This window comes from Lissotriton helveticus, chromosome 11, assembly GCF_964261635.1.
Source record: "Lissotriton helveticus chromosome 11, aLisHel1.1, whole genome shotgun sequence".
In the NCBI taxonomy this organism is placed as follows: Eukaryota; Metazoa; Chordata; class Amphibia; order Caudata; family Salamandridae; genus Lissotriton; species Lissotriton helveticus.
The window spans coordinates 466,480,056-466,497,459 of record NC_136072.1 but is presented as its reverse complement, the minus strand read 5'-3'; the positions used below and the strand labels follow the sequence as shown (position 1 = coordinate 466,497,459).

At 44.0% G+C, this 17,404-nt stretch overlaps 1 protein-coding gene across 6 annotated transcripts in view; it reads right to left on the bottom strand.

The window, feature by feature from the left end:
- The window catches only part of DGKD (diacylglycerol kinase delta), a 977,235-nt gene that overhangs the window by 792,933 nt on the left and 166,898 nt on the right, over nucleotides 1–17,404 (bottom strand). The window contains exon 1 of one of the 6 annotated variants that reach the window (XM_078666036.1): nucleotides 16,865–17,059. The exons of the other annotated variants lie outside the window; for them this stretch is intronic. The gene's annotated coding sequence lies outside the window, so the exon portion shown is untranslated. Of the gene's footprint in view, nucleotides 1–16,864; nucleotides 17,060–17,404 lie in introns of those variants that run through there. 6 annotated transcript variants of the gene reach the window in all.

Below are 17,404 nucleotides of genomic sequence, written 5' to 3'. Positions count from 1 at the left end.
TCACACCGCCATCTTGGCCACGCCCCCCGCCAGGCATGGAGAATTCAATACCAAAGTAGTCGGACCAGTTCACCTGCATGGGGGGGCTACGTACAATCTTCGAAGAGTTAGAAAAAATCATATCTAGTGTATGGTCAGCTGAATGGGTAGGGCCCTTATTATGCTGTACTAGTCCTAATAAGGATAGTCCGCTAGAAAGGACTGAGCCTCAGGGTTATCCGGCAGATCACTGTGCACATTAAAATCCCCTAGCAATAAAAAGTCATTGCCAGATTTAATGTGCGGGGCCAGTACTTCGACTAATGAGATGGCAAAATTAGCAATTGGGCCTGGTGGGCGGTATACCAGTGCCCCTTTCCAGCAGGCCTTTGTGGGAGTATTGATCCTAAAGACCATTACTTCCATACTGGCAGTAATACTTTGATCCAGTATGGAGACGGTGATCCTACTTTTATAAATAACGGCAATACCACCTCCAGTTTTAACAGGTCTGTCCAGCCTCACCATTTTAAATCCCTCTGGAATACCCAGGGTGATTGCCGGGACTGAGTGTGGCTTCAGCCAAGTCTCGGTCAGGAAGCTCAGCTCAGGCTGAACCGTGGAAATGAGATCCCAAACCTCTGTGTAATGTTTTGGCAGAGATCGAATATTGCATAACAAGTTCTTCCACCCTTTCAGTGTATGTTCCAGACGGGGCTCTATAGGCTGACTTACATGGGAGGCCAGAAACTGACAATGCCGGCATGAAATCGGGCCTTCCAGGCATGGCCATGTTTCAGGGGCGCAGCCTAGTAAGGGTGCTGTCTGCAGGCTTAATAGCTTCTGAATAGTATAACTGAAGCATCTGTCTGCATTATAGTCCCTATCTGGATGACCAGGTCTCATGGCCCCAGGCCCCGTTCGGCCGCGGACGGGCGCAGACGGGTTTCTCTTTGGCGCGTCTTCGGCGCATAGAAGGCGCTCTTCCTGCGCGCGAACAAAGCGCGCCCGCGGATACATGAGGGCTAAATAGCCCTTCACTTCCTGCAACTAGAGCGCTTACCGCTCCAGTGGTAGGGCGGAAGTACCTGGCTCTCCCTGTCCCGCCCTCCGCGCAACGGTACTGCTACTGCGTCGGACCGGGGCGGGCAGGAGCAGACACTGAGCCCAGGCTTCCCTAACTTCCCTAACAAGTAAGTGCCAGGCCCCCCTTTAACTTTCCCGTAAGGCACAGATGGATATTTATAATACAATTCAGTTGTCACACAAAATATTTCAATTTAAGATTTTAAAATGTTTAAAAATTAGCACCAGCGAGGAGAGCTCTTACAATCTGTCTGTAGCGTGAAGCGGGTCGGGAGAGACACTGCCCTACCGCCACCAAACAGAGGGCAGTGCAAGAAACAATAATATTAACATAGCAACATAAAGTAAATCAGCACACGTATCGGATAGCAACCTCAGAATCAATGTGAAAAGGTAAGAGAATGCTATGTGAATGAGACCGTCTATGCCATACAAACGTTGATAGCATAAGATACGACACACCAAGGCGGCTAACCAGGCACAAAATGCACTGTGAAAAAAGAAAAACAGGCGTAAAACAATTTTAAATATTAAGAAGTTTCTTTAGTTTGAACGAGGCCCTACAGTGGGTCAAAGAGTAGCCATGAAATAAAAATCATACACACTTCAGTAAAACATTGATCATTTCTTACAGAAATGTAGTATAACAAACTCAAAGCAGAAGAGCACATAAAAGACAAAATACAATGCAAGACTGAAGCAAGGAGAAATGCAGAGCGTGGCAATGTGCAAAACGCAGATCAGAAAAATAGCAAGTAGAGAGAAAAAAAAAGAAAAATAGGTAAAGCAAACCAATCACAAAATACAATACGACACAGCAAATTACACCTGCCATAAATGAGTCTGTAAAGCAGGGACAATGGAAAGTGATAGAGTAAGCCCTAAACAGACCAAAATAGGACATCAAATCACACCTAAAGATAACATAACTCCTGAAAACCACAATAGCGGATCATGTTTAACATATAATGCAATTGACGGCGCAAACACTAAAAATACAATGTCACACAAAAAATATTATGTAATTGTATGACAGTGCACAGAGCATATAAAATAAATAAATGGAAATAAATGGTGATCCCTACATGTGTGCCTGAAAGGCAACAGCAAAAAACCAAACCACACATAAATGACTGTGCTAGCACACCACATGTGATCTTCAACATGTCATGGCAAACCACACCAAACCTTTTTTTTTATATACAAAAAAGAGTTTCATTGACAATCTTAAATAGGTACATTACTGGAATATAGGACGGTAAAGATCAAGGCTTCACATGCAATTTATACAGCATGAATACACAACAGAGACATTGACGCGTCCTCTAGTCTATCGTTGGGTGAAATGAACTGGAGTCTGGCTTCATAGCAGTATCGAAGATTGTCTTTGAATGTTAATAACAAGGAAAGCAAACAATAATTTTTTTTGCAATAGGTCTTACTTTTGCAAGGGTTTAAGCGATTGGCATTGTATATGACATTGTATTTTATTTATGTGTTTTAAACCCTACACATACATAAAAGGCATTGTTATTTTTAGTGCCAATAGCTCAAATTCTCGCAAATGCTAGAGCACTTTAATGTTGGCCACGCCCCTTTCCTCAGTCGCTGCTCACCGTATTCAGGTTACAGTGAGCAGCGTCTAAACAAAGAGGCACAAGCAATATTACAGTGAAAGCGCATTCACACAAAGCAAAAACAAAATAATTAATTTAAGAAACGTTCTGCAGGGCGACTGCTGAAGTGAAAGCAGCCTGCGCTTTTAAATAATAAAATAAATAAGCACGGCTGCTTCAGTTAAAGTTGACCGCATAGTCATTTAAATAAATACAGTAGTCAAAGCGTGCGGCGTGCAGCGATGTCGTGGGTGGAATAGGGGAAGAGCATTAAAGAAAATAGTGCTCACCAACTTATAAAGCAGACCATGCAAAAACATCAGTAAAAGGTCCAGTCGTTATGGGAGGTAACAACTGCAGACAAGGCGGTACCAAGGAGGGACTAACAAGCCTACTAATGGCTTGAAGCCAGTGTTCAAGAAGGACAATGGCACAAGCCAATCAAAAATATGGGCGGAGAGTGGGCTCGGCTTCAAAGTCATACTGCACAACTGCATGCCTCGCAGCAGCACATCCTCTGCCCAGGCTGGTCCTAAAAACAGAAGAGCTCTCTGCTTGTACCCATTTAGCGACCTTGAAGCTCCATTGTGACAGGGATGGGGGTAGCAGCGACTCTCACCTAGTCGCCAGCTCGTGCTTTGCCAGTAGTAAGGAGAGGTCGACAAAGCGATTTGTCGCTTTTTCTTTTTGGGACATGGGGACAGTCCTAGAAGGCATTCTCCAGTCTGCCTCTTATAGTCGCTCCTGCTATGTCTGACAACACCGTATCCCAATGTTGTACCTGCCCAAAAATGGGGGTCACGTGCAAAATTTCTGCAATGCTGTTAGTGGGTTTCTCGCAAAGGTTTGGTATAACAACATCACCAGCCATGTCTACTGAATGTGAAGCATCTAGTGACAGGTGCTAGGCTAATTCAGGTCCTCGGGTCCCCCAGTTTCAGTGTAGCATTGCCCTAAGTGCCCTGTAAAGTCAAAAGTTTCCACAGGGAGATTGTGAAGATCAAGGAGTTCTTGAAAGGACATCACTACCCCACTATCCCAAGGATGGAGATGGCGGCTCTCTCCCAGCTCTCCAAGGTGAAGGTCTGGTCTCCCATTGATAGCCCCCTCAACAAGACGAACGGTGAATACATTTGTGTGACCGCTGTTCCCGGGAGCCCCTTTTCAGGCACTTCGCGGGAGTAGTGGTTGCTGACCTCTTGGGAGATGGCCATGGAGCAGTAAGGTATTAAGGTAGCCTAGGCGGATATAATTCCGGAAGAGTCTCATCTCATCCATGTGGTGTCCTGATAGCCAGCAGGCTACCCATTGGAGATGGGCAGCTAGGTGATACTGCATGAAGTTGGGGCCCCTATTCAGCCGTGTGCAGGTGAGAACTGTAGGGTAAGCACCGAGACCCTTCTGCTCCCGTTCCCCCCCATATAAGTGTACGCAAGAAGGCATTCAGATCTCCATGGTTGTGAGCGGGGATTGTCGCTGGGAAATTAGAAAAGAAGTAAAGCAACTACTGTAGCATCACCATTCTGGATGGCTTGGCACGACTAGCCACTGATAATGGTAGAGTGTTGTAATGAAGAAAACTCTCAGGCAAGGTGAGTAAGAACGTCTTTATTCTGTCATCCACTCTCTGTAACTGATAGGCTGTACAACATTCCAAGGTGAACTCTGGAGGAACGTTCCAGGGGGGAGGAAGGGCGGGGGAGAGAGAGAGAGAAACCAACCGGGAAAGAGAAGAAGAAAACAACTGAGAGGAAAGTACCAAGGGGGAAAAAAGAGGGAGATTACAACACATCTCCCTACGAAGGGGGAAAGGAAAAACAAGGAACATGCTGAGAAAGATGGGGAGAGAGGGAACGAGGTGGTACCTGTGAAGGAAAATTGCATAAACGTATCAGTAACAGGGAAACCCCTAGACCTGGAAGGCGGAGGGCACCCAGCTGTCAAAGGAAGGAGAAATTACGGCCGGGTTACATTATGATGAAGACAACTTGCGTGAAGGATTAAGGACGGCAAATCAGGGGGGTATAGAATTGGCAATCGGATCTCTTCCCCTGATGGAAGCAAAAGGGGTAACTCCCGTTATCAAGTCAGAAGAGGTGTGATATGCCCAAATGCTTTCTCTTAACATTTTATCTACATCCATGTTGTTGGTACAAGGTAGATGAGTGAGATTTTTGATCTAGAGCATTGCCATCCGAATGGGGTCATTGTCTCCTTATATACTGTAGATATTTCATGCTTGATACCCAGCTCACAAAGGAATGTGTTTATTTCCATAAATAAGAATTTGATGTCATTGTTAGTGACTATGCAAGCAGGCACACCTTTGCATGCGATTGAGTCTCTTAAGAAGTCAATGATGGCTTTTGTCGATACACGTGAGGCACACTTGTATTTGATCCAGTGAGATGTGTAGTCCATGAGAACCATCAAAAATCTCTTTGGGACTCCTGATTGTCCCGTGGGACAGATTATCTCCAATGCCAATTTAGCCCATGGAGTCTTAGGAACTGCTGTGGGATTATCAGACAGGTTACAATTATCCACTGCAGGCCACCTTTTAACCACATCAGTTCCTGATACATCATGAACCATCTCTGGCACACCCTTCTACAGGGGTTTTGGCATTTTGTTTAGAAATGATGTTCACTCCAGTGGGAGGTACCTCACAGGCATTGCTATTTACACTTTGGCCTATTCCAGTGAACAACTTAGAACATATGTTTACATCCCTGCTGGTTTCCTCCATCTCCTCAGCTACAAGAACTTGCTCTTTATTGTTAAGGTCGAGTACAATCCCTAGCTCTCTTTGATGATGCCAGCCCAACAGATTTGACCCTTTGCTTACCATGTACACTTTGCCCCATGTAGATCTTCCTTTGAATTTAATACACACACTCATCATCCCTACTAAAGGAATGTTCTCATTGGCATACCCTACAGCTGAAATGTCAGGTTCCAGCATTTTGAGACTGGAGGTACCAAAAATGTCATTTATGAAATCAATATTGAATAAGGTAACCGGGGCACACGAATCAGCCAACATATTTATGGGCTTACTATTCACAAAGATGGTACATTTTGGATGTTCAATAGGCCTGAGGTCACTGAATAGACCTTGAATACTTGGAGAAGCTTGACAGTCCCTAGCTTTTACTTGGAAAACATACTTAGGGGCCAAGTCCCCTTCACTGTGTATCACTTTTACTCAGTAGTTTTCACTATTGTTGCACACTCTACCCAGGTGCCCCTTCTTGTTACATTTTACAAACGTGATATTGCGGGCAGTACAACGCACATCATCAGAGCCATGATAAAGAGTAAAGGTGAAAGGGGCATCCTTGTCTGGTGCCTCTGATCACCAGAAGGATTCAGGTATGTGACGGCCTGATCCGAGCGTGGCAGAGGGGGTTGGTTGGTGCCACAACACCCTTAATCAACTGTGACATCCCTGAGTTGTGGTATGAGCTATGGTGCCTACGCCTGAGAATTACTAAAGAAGAAAAGTATTATTTTCATCTCTAACTGTTGGTGCTCTCACTAAATGTGTTGCCGTGGGTCCTGGCATGTAATCCACAAGCGCTCAGCCAAGCATTCCACTCGGCTGTGGGAGGACACAACCACTCCCAACCAAGAGATGTTCTGCTCAAGCCCCCTAGCCTACCCAGAGGGTGAGGCCTGTTTGGTAACCTAAGCAAGTTGCCCACTTGCTACTTTCAGAGCTGTGCCACCAATGAAGATTTGTCCAAGTCTAGCAGACCAACAGAGTTTTCAGAGGAGCAGCCGTAAAGCAGCTCAGGAAAAAGTAGTGTCACCTATGCCTTCCTTATCCTTAATCGCGCTATGGAAAACATTCTAAATAAATACCTTATTGGGGAACTCTGAGCAATCACAAAAAGATTTGTCTATAAATTAATATCTAGGAAGAATGACATCGCCTGAAGCTATCTGTGCTTGTGTGACACAAATCTGAAGCTATCTAGCTGACTACACAGCATGTGGATATAGATCATGCAGAGAGCAGTGTGTGCAGAGAACAGGCCAAAACACAAGTTACTTATCAACAAAGGAAACGCAAACTGGTTAAAGAAATGTTTAGCTTAAAGAATAGAAAGCATTGGGACAGAAACAAGCAAAGTTCAGAGAACTAAGATAACAGGTAGAGAAAAATTCACAGAATAATTAGAAATGGGGAGTGTCCGCTGTCAACATTCTGGGCGATGGGGCACATTCTTTGCAAGGTAACAGGTGTGGCTGGAGGAAGCTATGCAATCTAAAGAAAATCCCGAAGGGCGTAAAATGGTAGGCAAACGTCACTCAGTCTAGAACCACTTTCCAAGGGACACATTTCTACAATTAACTGAACCAGTCACCCAAACCCTGCCTAACACACATAAATCAACACAAAGTAACCACAACAAGAACCCTTTCACAAACCAATATACTATCAGAATCACACACAGACTCCATTCCGCACATAATGGTGAGTCATGTTCACTGAAGGAGCGAGAGTCACTCTAGACCAGGCAGAGAGAGCAAACAGCCAAATGAAAACAGACAACAGAACCCCGGCAACCACGAGGGGAGGAGTCAGAGATGACACAGTAAAAGGTGTAACTTTACAGACGTTTCTCCTAATGGTGTGTGTGTGGTATTTCACCAGCACAAACTAGGATGTGATGCATTTTCGCAGGATAAGAATATGAAGGTAAACATGGTTTTAGCATAAATTTCCAAAGGAAAAAATAGAAATCACTTGGGAGTTATAAATACAAAGACATAGACAAATAGACAAAGCCGCAAAACCTGAAACCCATCGCAGGCTGCTAGCAGTGAATATAAATGATACATTTTGCTGGTTACTATTTCAAGTCTGCCAGAGAGTCTTATAAAACAAGTGAAATGAGGGAGACTGGGAATCTGTGATAAGTGTCCAATCGCCAACAGGATGGGCAGCTGGAGGAAGGCAGATCAGTCTGACATGAGGGCAAAGAAGGGAGAGAAGCTTTAGCTCAGAGGACCCTGAGGAGCTATGTTCAAGCAGAGTAGAAAGAGAGGTATAGGTGGCCAAGCTCACTGAGACTTTGTGTGCTGGGAGCAAGGAGTTCTAAGGGTCAATGGGGGGAGAAAGATGGGTATGTGGGTGAGTGTGAGAATGGCAGGAAAGAAGGGGTATTTAGGCTCAATATTGTACAGAAAGCTGAAATATGTGTATTTCTGGCAAGAGTTGCAGGTTTAAATCTTCTTTTATTCAATAGATGGAAACACCCACAGGGATAAACCGCCGCTCGTTTCCAGGACTCCAGGCAACTGACTAGCGTTGCCCAGAGCGCTAGAACAGAACGGAGTGGAACAATTACAATAGAAGGCAATCCCTCGTGCTGTTCCCAGCACGAGGGAAGGTATATACTACAACTTCTCCCTCTTCACAACATTTCAAAAATATATAAAGAACAATAAAAGGAAAGCAAATACATGTGAATTAAGACATCAAAAGTATTTAGAACCAAAGTAAAAGAAACAAATTTCAGCTTAACACATAGTCATTAAACCTGATAGGTAACCTCCTACACCGAACAGATGGCGTGGAAACTTGATGGGAAACCTCCCCACCAATCTCAGAATGAAAGGAAGACGAAGAGGGAAACAGCAAAGAAGAGGAGGAACAAGAAGAAGGAGGAGAGGAAACAGTGACAGATGTGGATGCATCTGACGAAGGAGAGGATGAAGATGAGTAAGAAGAACCTGGGGAATCTAACCAAAAAGACCAGTCACACTGATCAAATTGTTCTTGGGTCAAACTCACCAAGGAGCGAGCTTGTGAGTCAGATAGATGAACTAAAGCTCTTTTGTTCCACCATCCTCTGCTGCCAAGTAAAGCAGAAGCCTTACTGACTGCAGTAACCTGGACTGGGGTGGAGAATTTAGAGAGTCCTTTAGCAACTTTTCTTGGATTCTTGATGAGGACCCAATCACCAACTTTTAAAACAATAGAAGTGAAAGATTTACCTGAATCATGCTTGACCTTCATAAGGGATTGTTTCTGAGATACTTTTTCAGAAAGAGAAACATGAGAAGGACGAAGGGTCTGAACGTTTTTCTCAGATAACCAAGTAGGACACAATCTGGTGTGAACATTCCTATTTCTTAACAAAGAAAAGGGAGATATGCCAGTTGTGCAATGAGGAGAAATGTTGTATGACCAAAACTTTTCTTCAACAAAATTTCTTACATCGTTGTGGGAGGAAATGGCAGTCTGAACAGCATCTTTGAGTAATCTATTGGCCCGTTCAACTAAACCGTTTGAAGTGGGCGAATAAAGAGCAACTTTGAAATGAACAACATCATGTTCCATTAAAAATGAGTCAAATTTCTCGGATATGAAATGGGAACCATTGTCGGTAACAACCACAGAAGGACAACCTTCAATGATGAACAAATTTCGCAAAAATTTGATGGCATTAGCAGAGGAGGGGGAGTCACAAAACATGTGATACAACCATTTAGAATGATAGTCAATTAGAAGAATGACATATTTCATGTCATGGGGAAGGACTTCAAAGGGGCCAGAAAAATCCAATCCAACCTTTTCCCAGGGTTTAAGTGGAAAAGGAACAGGATGGAGGGGCGTACTAATGAGTTTCCATTTCTTATCCGAGAGTAAACATTCATTGCAGGAATCAATGTAAAACTTTACCTGGGATTCAATAGAAGGCCACCAATAATGTGATTTGATGAGTTGGGATGTTTTGGTGATGCCTAGATGCCCTTGATGTGCAAATTTAATGATATCGGGTCTGACATCAGAAGGGGGAACAAAAACATCATGCCTCATAATTAGATTGTCAACAAGGGAGAGTTCAGAAGAAATCATGGAGAAAGCCTTTAGCTCATTGGACAATTTTCTATTCTCAGGCCAGCCCTGAGAAATGTATTGTGCAACCAATTTTAAATTGTGATCATTTTCATATGCTTTTGACCAAGAATCCTCTGAAATGAAAGGGCACAACTTGGTGGCGTCAATAGTGGCAACTACACATTCAATGTCACCGATATCTTGAACATCAGAAGCAGTATTGAGTGACATGCGAGACAAGCAGTCGGCACGAAAATTTTTGCCACCTGAAATGTGCTTAATGTTGAAGTGAAATTCATGTAATTTTGACAAGAGTCTGACAAGTCTTGAGGAGGCTTTACCTAGGCCATCACCATTGAGAAGTTGAGTGAGAGGCTTGTGATCGGTGAACAAATCAAATTCTCTACCCCAAATGTAGTTCTTAAATTTTTCAATTGCCCAAACGCAAGCCAATGACTCTCGCTCAATGGTGCTATAGTGGGTTTCAGAATCCTTAAGTGTTCTGGAAGAAAAAGCGATAGTGTGTTCCCTACCAGAAACCCACTGACCAAGGACAGCGCCCAAACCAGTCAAGCTGGCGTCAACCATGATGAAACACTTGGCAGAGTCTTGAAAGGGTTGCAAAGCAGGGGCACCAACAATCATGTCTTTGACATGTGAAAAAGAGGTATTGATCTCTTCAGTCCAAGTATATTTGGAACCTTTGCGAAGTAAAGAGCGAAGGGGTTCAACAATTTGGGCATAGCCTTTTACGAAACGGGCGTAATATTCCGCTAAACCCAAAAATGAGCGGAGAGCATCTTTGTCATTGGGAGGAGAAGCTTGAGAAATAGCCTCAATGAGGGAGGACTTGGGTTTTATGCCTTCGGGAGTCAAAGTGTGACCCAAGTAATCCAGGGATTGAGAACCAAATTTACACTTGTCAGCCCTGACAGTCATGCCAGCTTCATTAAGCTTGCACAAAACAGAAGAAAGATGGGATAAATGAGAATTCCAATCAGGAGAAAAAACCAAGATGTCATCCTGATAGGCCTGAACTCCAGGAACAGACTCGAAGAGATGATCCATGATTTTTTGGAAAACACTAGCTGCGCTAGCAAGTCCAAATGGGAGTTTTAAATACTTAAAAACACCAAATGGGGTGACAAAAGTGGTGAGGTCCTGAGAAGATTCGGTAAGGGGTACTTGATGGTACGCGGAGCGTAAGTCAATAAGGGAAAAATATTTGGCACCACCTAGGTTGGCAAGTAGGTCGTGAATTTTGGGAAGTGGGTGGCAATCAACCAAAATATTTTTGTTTAGGGTGCGAAGGTCGGCACATAGCCTGACCTCACCGTTCCTCTTGCGAACGATAACAATGGGGGAAACCCATTCGGAAGAATCTGAAGGTGCAATGATACCATCCTTTTTGAGTGAGGTGAGGACTGATTTAAGTTCGTCTCTGGCACTGATGGGGACAGGGCGGACTTTATGAACAATGGGTTGGGCAGAGGCTTTAAGTTTGATTTCATGTTTAAAACCTTTGACGGTGCCTGGTTGGTTGGAAAAAACATTGGGAAATTTGTCTAAAATTTGTTTGATGTCTGACTCATGATTTTCAGAGAGAAGACAAACTGAAACAAAAGGTGGAACAGGGGAATAACCTTCAGGAGGATCACCAACTCTAATGGGATCATCCGAACCAGGAACTAGGTAGATACCCATTTTGGCAAGATCTTGCCAGCCAACTATATTGGGACCCTTGGTTGCAATATAAATTTTGGTAATAATAGATCTCTCAAAACATTCAAGCCTATAGTTGAAGTAGCCAAGCATTATAATATCAGACTCATTAAATGCTTTGGGACTAAGGTCAGATTTGAGCAAAGAAATGGAATTGTTCCATTTTTCAAGAAAAATTGCTTCATTAATAATGGTTATGGGGGATCCAGAATCTGCCATGACTGTAACTTCAATGTTACCAAACAGTGCAGAGCAGTAAGGACCTTTGACCAAATTAGAGGTATCAATGAAGTTGCAATGGATAGATACAACCATGTCTTGAAATTCATCAATACAATCATCCAAATCAGGACATATAATACTATTTACAGAGGGTCTGGACGATCTTTTGACAGATTTGCACATACCTTGGAAATGTCCTAATTTTTTACATAAAACACACCTTTTTCCTGAAGCAGGACAAGAGGGGTTGTTGCCAATATGGGACTTAGAACCACACCTGTAACAATAAGGGTTAGGGTTAGGTTTCTTTTGAAAAGATCTAAAAGATCTATTAGTGTTAACTACACTAATAGAAGTGGCATTGTCATATGAAGAAGAATGAAGAGAAGAATGAGCTTGGTCTTTTTGTAGTGCGTTAGAGGTGGTGATGGATCTTTCGATGCTCTTGGCAATGTCAATAGTTTCTTGAAGTGTAGGCTTTTTGCAGCTCAAAAGGCGTTGTTGAATCTTTTTAGAAAAACAAGCAAAAACAAATTGATCCCTAATATATATGTCGGGATTAGATTCGAATTCGCAAGTAGAGGCCAAGATTCTTAACTGAGCAATGTATTCCTCAATGGACTCATCTTCTCGCTGTCTTCTTTTAAAGAAGTTATGTCTCTCAAGCATTTCATTAGGTTCTTCGCCATAATGTCTTGCGAGTCTGGATAAGGCTTCTTTATACTCATCCCAATTATCACCAGCCTCTCCAGTGGGAGGAGAGGATCTTGGGAGGTTTTCAAAAGTATGTTGTGCAGCAACACCCAAGCAACCATATAAAATAGCAACTTTCCTCTCAGGAGTGAATTTGACTGCATCAATCGCTACAATATGGTTGGCAAAAGCTCTAACCCATTGACGCCAAGGAATGGTAGGTTTTCCAGGGAGCTGAAGAAAAGGTGGGGGTTGAGCAAATTGCTGAGAAGAAGCCATTTATATCAATGATAAGTATCACAGATAAGGTTGTAAATGTGCCCAATAAATAACAAGCATGTGTAAAGCTTATGTTAACAGTTGAAATGCAGGCAGAGGTGTGCCTGTCACCGAAGGAGTAAAAACAAATTGAATAAGTTTGTCAAATGTTATAAATAATGTTGTAGAAATACCAGTATTTAACTTCACAGTATCAAGGACACGAAGCGAAGGTCGCGCTGTGGTGTCAGGAATCAGGAAACTGACTCGGTGTGGAGAACAGCGCAGAGTGTATTGTTGTGGTTAGTTGTAGCTAGGCAACTAGCTAAAATGGCCGCCGTGCGCAAGCGTGCTGACGTCAGGGCGTGATGAGGTGGAGCGCTGGAGCATCGAGTGTATTAGCGTCAAGTGCGCGTAGAAACTGATGACGCGCTGGGACAATGACGCTGTATGATGCGCAGTACTCACTGGATGAAGCGCGAGCTTCTAATGCAACCGTCACCATCTGCAGCCGTGATGTGGGATTAGTAGAAAAAGCAGCCACTGTCGACTTGTAGAGCAGGAAGATGAGGCTTGATGCAGGCAAGTAGATAAATACCTGGTAGGAGGGCGGGCATCGAGGGGTTGGGCCGAGTACTTCCTGGTGGGTGTTTGAGGTTGAAGTTGGTAGGTTCGGAACCCGCTCTTCGCCAAATGAAATATGTGTATTTCTGGCAAGAGTTGCAGGTTTAAATCTTCTTTTATTCAATAGATGGAAACACCCACAGGGATAAACCGCCGCTCGTTTCCAGGACTCCAGGCAACTGACTAGCGTTGCCCAGAGCGCTAGAACAGAACGGAGTGGAACAATTACAATAGAAGGCAATCCCTCGTGCTGTTCCCAGCACGAGGGAAGGTATATACTACAAAAGCTCTGTATGAGGAGGGAAAAGGACATGTGCTACCACTCAATATGTCTGTGTGTCTGTGTAAGAAGTGTTTGGGTGCATAGTTTTATAAAGAGCTGAGTTTGTTCAAAGTAGAGAGAAGATTCCAGCCTTAAAAGGGGTATAGAAGAATAGAGTTGCAAAATGGTGAAGCATGAGCTCAGATGAAGGAGAAATGATGACTGGGTGTGAGTAAATTAAAGGTGAGAACAAGTACAAAGGATGGTGGTTACGCAACAGAGTAAGGTTTGTGCCTGAGTAGGTTGTGCCCAAATAGTTGTAGTTTTGATGGGTGTGTCAGGTCAGATGGAAGATCCGGTATGCTGGCACCTATGTATTGTGTTTTGCGATCTAAACAAATGTTGAAGTGTAAAAAACATCAAAACCATTCAGTGATATAGTGAAAAATGGCACTATTGAAGAAGGGTTGGTTCAAACAGAGCATGATGGTAGCCTGACTCACTGGGTAGGTGCCAACAGATCGCTTACAATAAACTGTTGAATTTTGTACTTGAACCTGCTGTCCAGACAGAGGCTTCTGTGCTCAGACCGTAACTTAGTCTAGGGAGGCCTCACCATGCCAACGACATGTGACACAGATAAGGGGCAGATTGGAGGGGCCAGACTTTAAGGCAAGAGGGGAATGTGAGAAAGAGCATGGATATGAGGAGTTTGTGTGGAAAGTAAAGTCACTGGGAGCGTGTGGTTGCAAAGGATAGCAAGACTAGGATCGTGGGGAAAGAGCCTAGTCAGGGGCATTGGTGGGGAATAGACAGCTGGGCATGAAACTGGAGCAGAGGAGAGAGAGAGGGCAGTGAGGCTCTTGATGGGTAGGCAGGAGCATGGAAATGGGTGGAGAGACATAGATGAGGGTCTGGCGGCTGCACGAAGATTAGGAGCAGGAAAGGAAACAGAACAGAGAAGCAGCAAGCACAGAAGAGGGGGGGCTGGGAAGGTGCAAGGAAATTATCTAGAGATGGGAAAAGGTGAATCATGGGGGTCTCGTGCAAGCAAGATCAGAGCTACAGACGAGAATTTGTAAGTGCTGGAGAGAATGGAATTGTTGTGGGGCTGCATACTGAATGAAGTGAAAGTATATTTTACGTAGGTTGAGACGTCAAATAGAATACGGCAAACAAGAAAGAATGAAGGGGACCAAAGAAGTCCCTTGGAACCATGATTGCAATAATGTTTAGAGGGTCTGCCAGAATCAAGTGCTAACAAGACTACAGTTTAAAAAAGTGGAGAAGTACCTTTGCTATTTGCAAAAGCTTCAGAAATCTATGTATAAAATAGATAAATTCGACTAGCATCAGCATAACTTGCTTAGCATTTTATGTTAGAGATTCCAAATGCCTACAGTAAGAAATAATAAGATAGCCTAGCTCATACTAACATGACAGGCAACACACAGGCAGGTCTTCCTCCCTGTGCTTCCGAAAACACTCAGAGATCTTACTCCTCTAAAACATTAGAACCATATAAGAGCATAAAAATGTTCAGCACAACACTGAAAACCTGGCTTTTCTCGTACCACTTGAAGTAGTTCACTCTTAGCACATACTCACTTTCAATGTGCTCACAACCATCCCAAAAACATAACCCTCTAGCTTGGACACCCCCTTATATATACAGTGAGCCCCAGACCACTCACAGTTAAAAACTTACACTATTAGGGTACAAAACTTACCATATATCCACTATCCACAAAAACCCTTGCTGCATAAGAAATGCTGATCTGAACGTCGTACTACCAAAGGAAAGACATGTTCACTGCCTTCATATAGCTAATCCACTGTGATGCAGCTCTGAAAACGTATCTAGGGTGCAATTTCTTTCCTATTAAGATAATTCAGTGGAATACGGCATCCAATACAGAGATAGGTGTAAACTGAAGATTACACATTAGACTTCCAAATAGGGTACGCAGCCCCATTCTTCCAGACCTGATAAAACGGGAAGCATGCACTTGGCTAATAACACTTGATATGCAGCGGTTTGAGAGCTGGCTAGAAGGTGCTATAAATCACCCATCATGTAAAAGCTATTAACAGAACAACATTTGCAGCCCCTTCATCCTCTGGCGAAGCATGCCAGAGTGACCAGAGCCATATTCTGAGGAATATTTCCTGTATTTCTGTCGTTCTAGATACCAGGAGCTGTGATGTGCACTGGAGAAAATGCTTCCTAAATGTAAAAAAAATGTAAAGGATTTGTGTACGTTGTTCAAGATTTGAGCAGAGGCAACCCAGCCCCGTGTTAGTGCTCTTGTAAGCAAGTGGTGAAACCCCCTTTTATGTCCAGTCAGCAAAACTTGGAACTCAATCTCTAACCAAATATTAAAAATCGACATCTGTCTCTAAGCATTAAATGGTGTGGCTCTTCCCAAGACGTTTGCCACACAATTCAGAGTATTATCTGTGTGTATAAAAAGATAAGTAGTATGTGTAGCTGCACCTATACTCACACTCTCTGCAGACCACAATTAAGTACTGCTACAAAGGCTGCACTGTGCTTGGAGCACGCCTCTAAACCTCACCTACCTCAAACAACAACTCCAACAGAGGACATACTTGTTGTAGGTCTAGTTTATCTTAGCGTGCCTCTCGAGCTCCTTGTTCATTGGTTTCACCTGCTACGTCACTTGGAATGTTGTAGAGGTATTTATGTTACGTCACCACCACCGGTGAGAGTTCTTTCTACCTATCGACTCTGCGCAGTCACTTTCTTGTCTTCTTCCTCAAGCTCGTTGTTTACAATAAATCTTATCTCACAACTGGTTCGCGAGTTCTGCATATTCATTGTGAAGTTTCCACAACAATACTTCACTGGAAAACGTTTCAACCATGCACTCCGGACTGCCCTGGGTACCAACGCCAACTGGAGGAGCTTAGAGTCTCAAGAGAGATGAAGAGCTATAATACAAGGCCACTTCCTGCTCATGAAGGTTGCCCATGAGGGCAACCAGCGCTTCTTACGGGCTGCTTTACACTGTAGCCAACCGAGGGGTGACCCAAATGATAGAGACGTGACCAACTGCTACACTGCACACTCGCTACTCCTACTGAACGCACTCACTCACACTCACCCCTCACTGAGGGATAACTTGGACTCAAAAACTAGTCCGCATTCCTTCAAATGGGGCGGGGGCGCCTGGGTGAGTGGGGTGTAGTCTGAACTCCTCACATGCCCAGTGTCCCGGCTAGGGGGTGGGGGGGGGGGGACATTCGTGACCTACAACCTCACAGGACCAGCCGCCTCGGCCAATCGCGGTTCTCACTGAGAAGGGCAAAGAACCTACAACAAAAAACCGACATGGTCTCTGCTTCGCTTCAAGCTAACCGCTTCACAAACTCACTCACCCACTAAAAGCTCCGGCTGTTAGCTGCAGTTAGCACGCAACCCCGTGTGACATCGCGCGCGCACACTGCAGCAATCCCGTCAGCGGCATAACAGGTGCAAATTAAATTTAAAAAAAAAAAAAAAAACACGCTCGCGCATCTTACCTAAAAGCCTATGGGCATACAGCTAAGCGCTGCCGCTGGCTTCCACTGACGCAGGAGTCCTCAAAAGGAAGGTGGCTGAAACGAGCCGCCCAACACAAGAGTGTCTCTGTCTGTAAAAGGCCCGGCTAAACCAATTCATTAAGCACGGAATGCGCACACAGGCATCCTCGCTGACCACCAGCCTACTAGGGAGAAAGTTCAACCCTCAGCATTCAAGAAAGTGGTGAGCAGGGAAACGCCAAGAGGGTGGAGAGAGGCGGGGAACGCAGAAAAGAGGTGGAGGGAGAGCCGTATGCACACATCAAAAAGGCAAACAAAGCAAAGAGTCACGGGAAAATGGACAGGAGGAAGGAAATATCTTTTCGCGTTACAAACATGCAAATGCAAATGGTAACCAGAGAAGTAAAGAGCATTCACATGTAGTCATGCAGACAGTGCACAACGTAAACAGGTAGGCAACCTGGACAAGCACAATGCACACAAACATACACTCATGCAAGCAAAATATGTACAAATATTGTGCGCACCACAAAGCCCTTA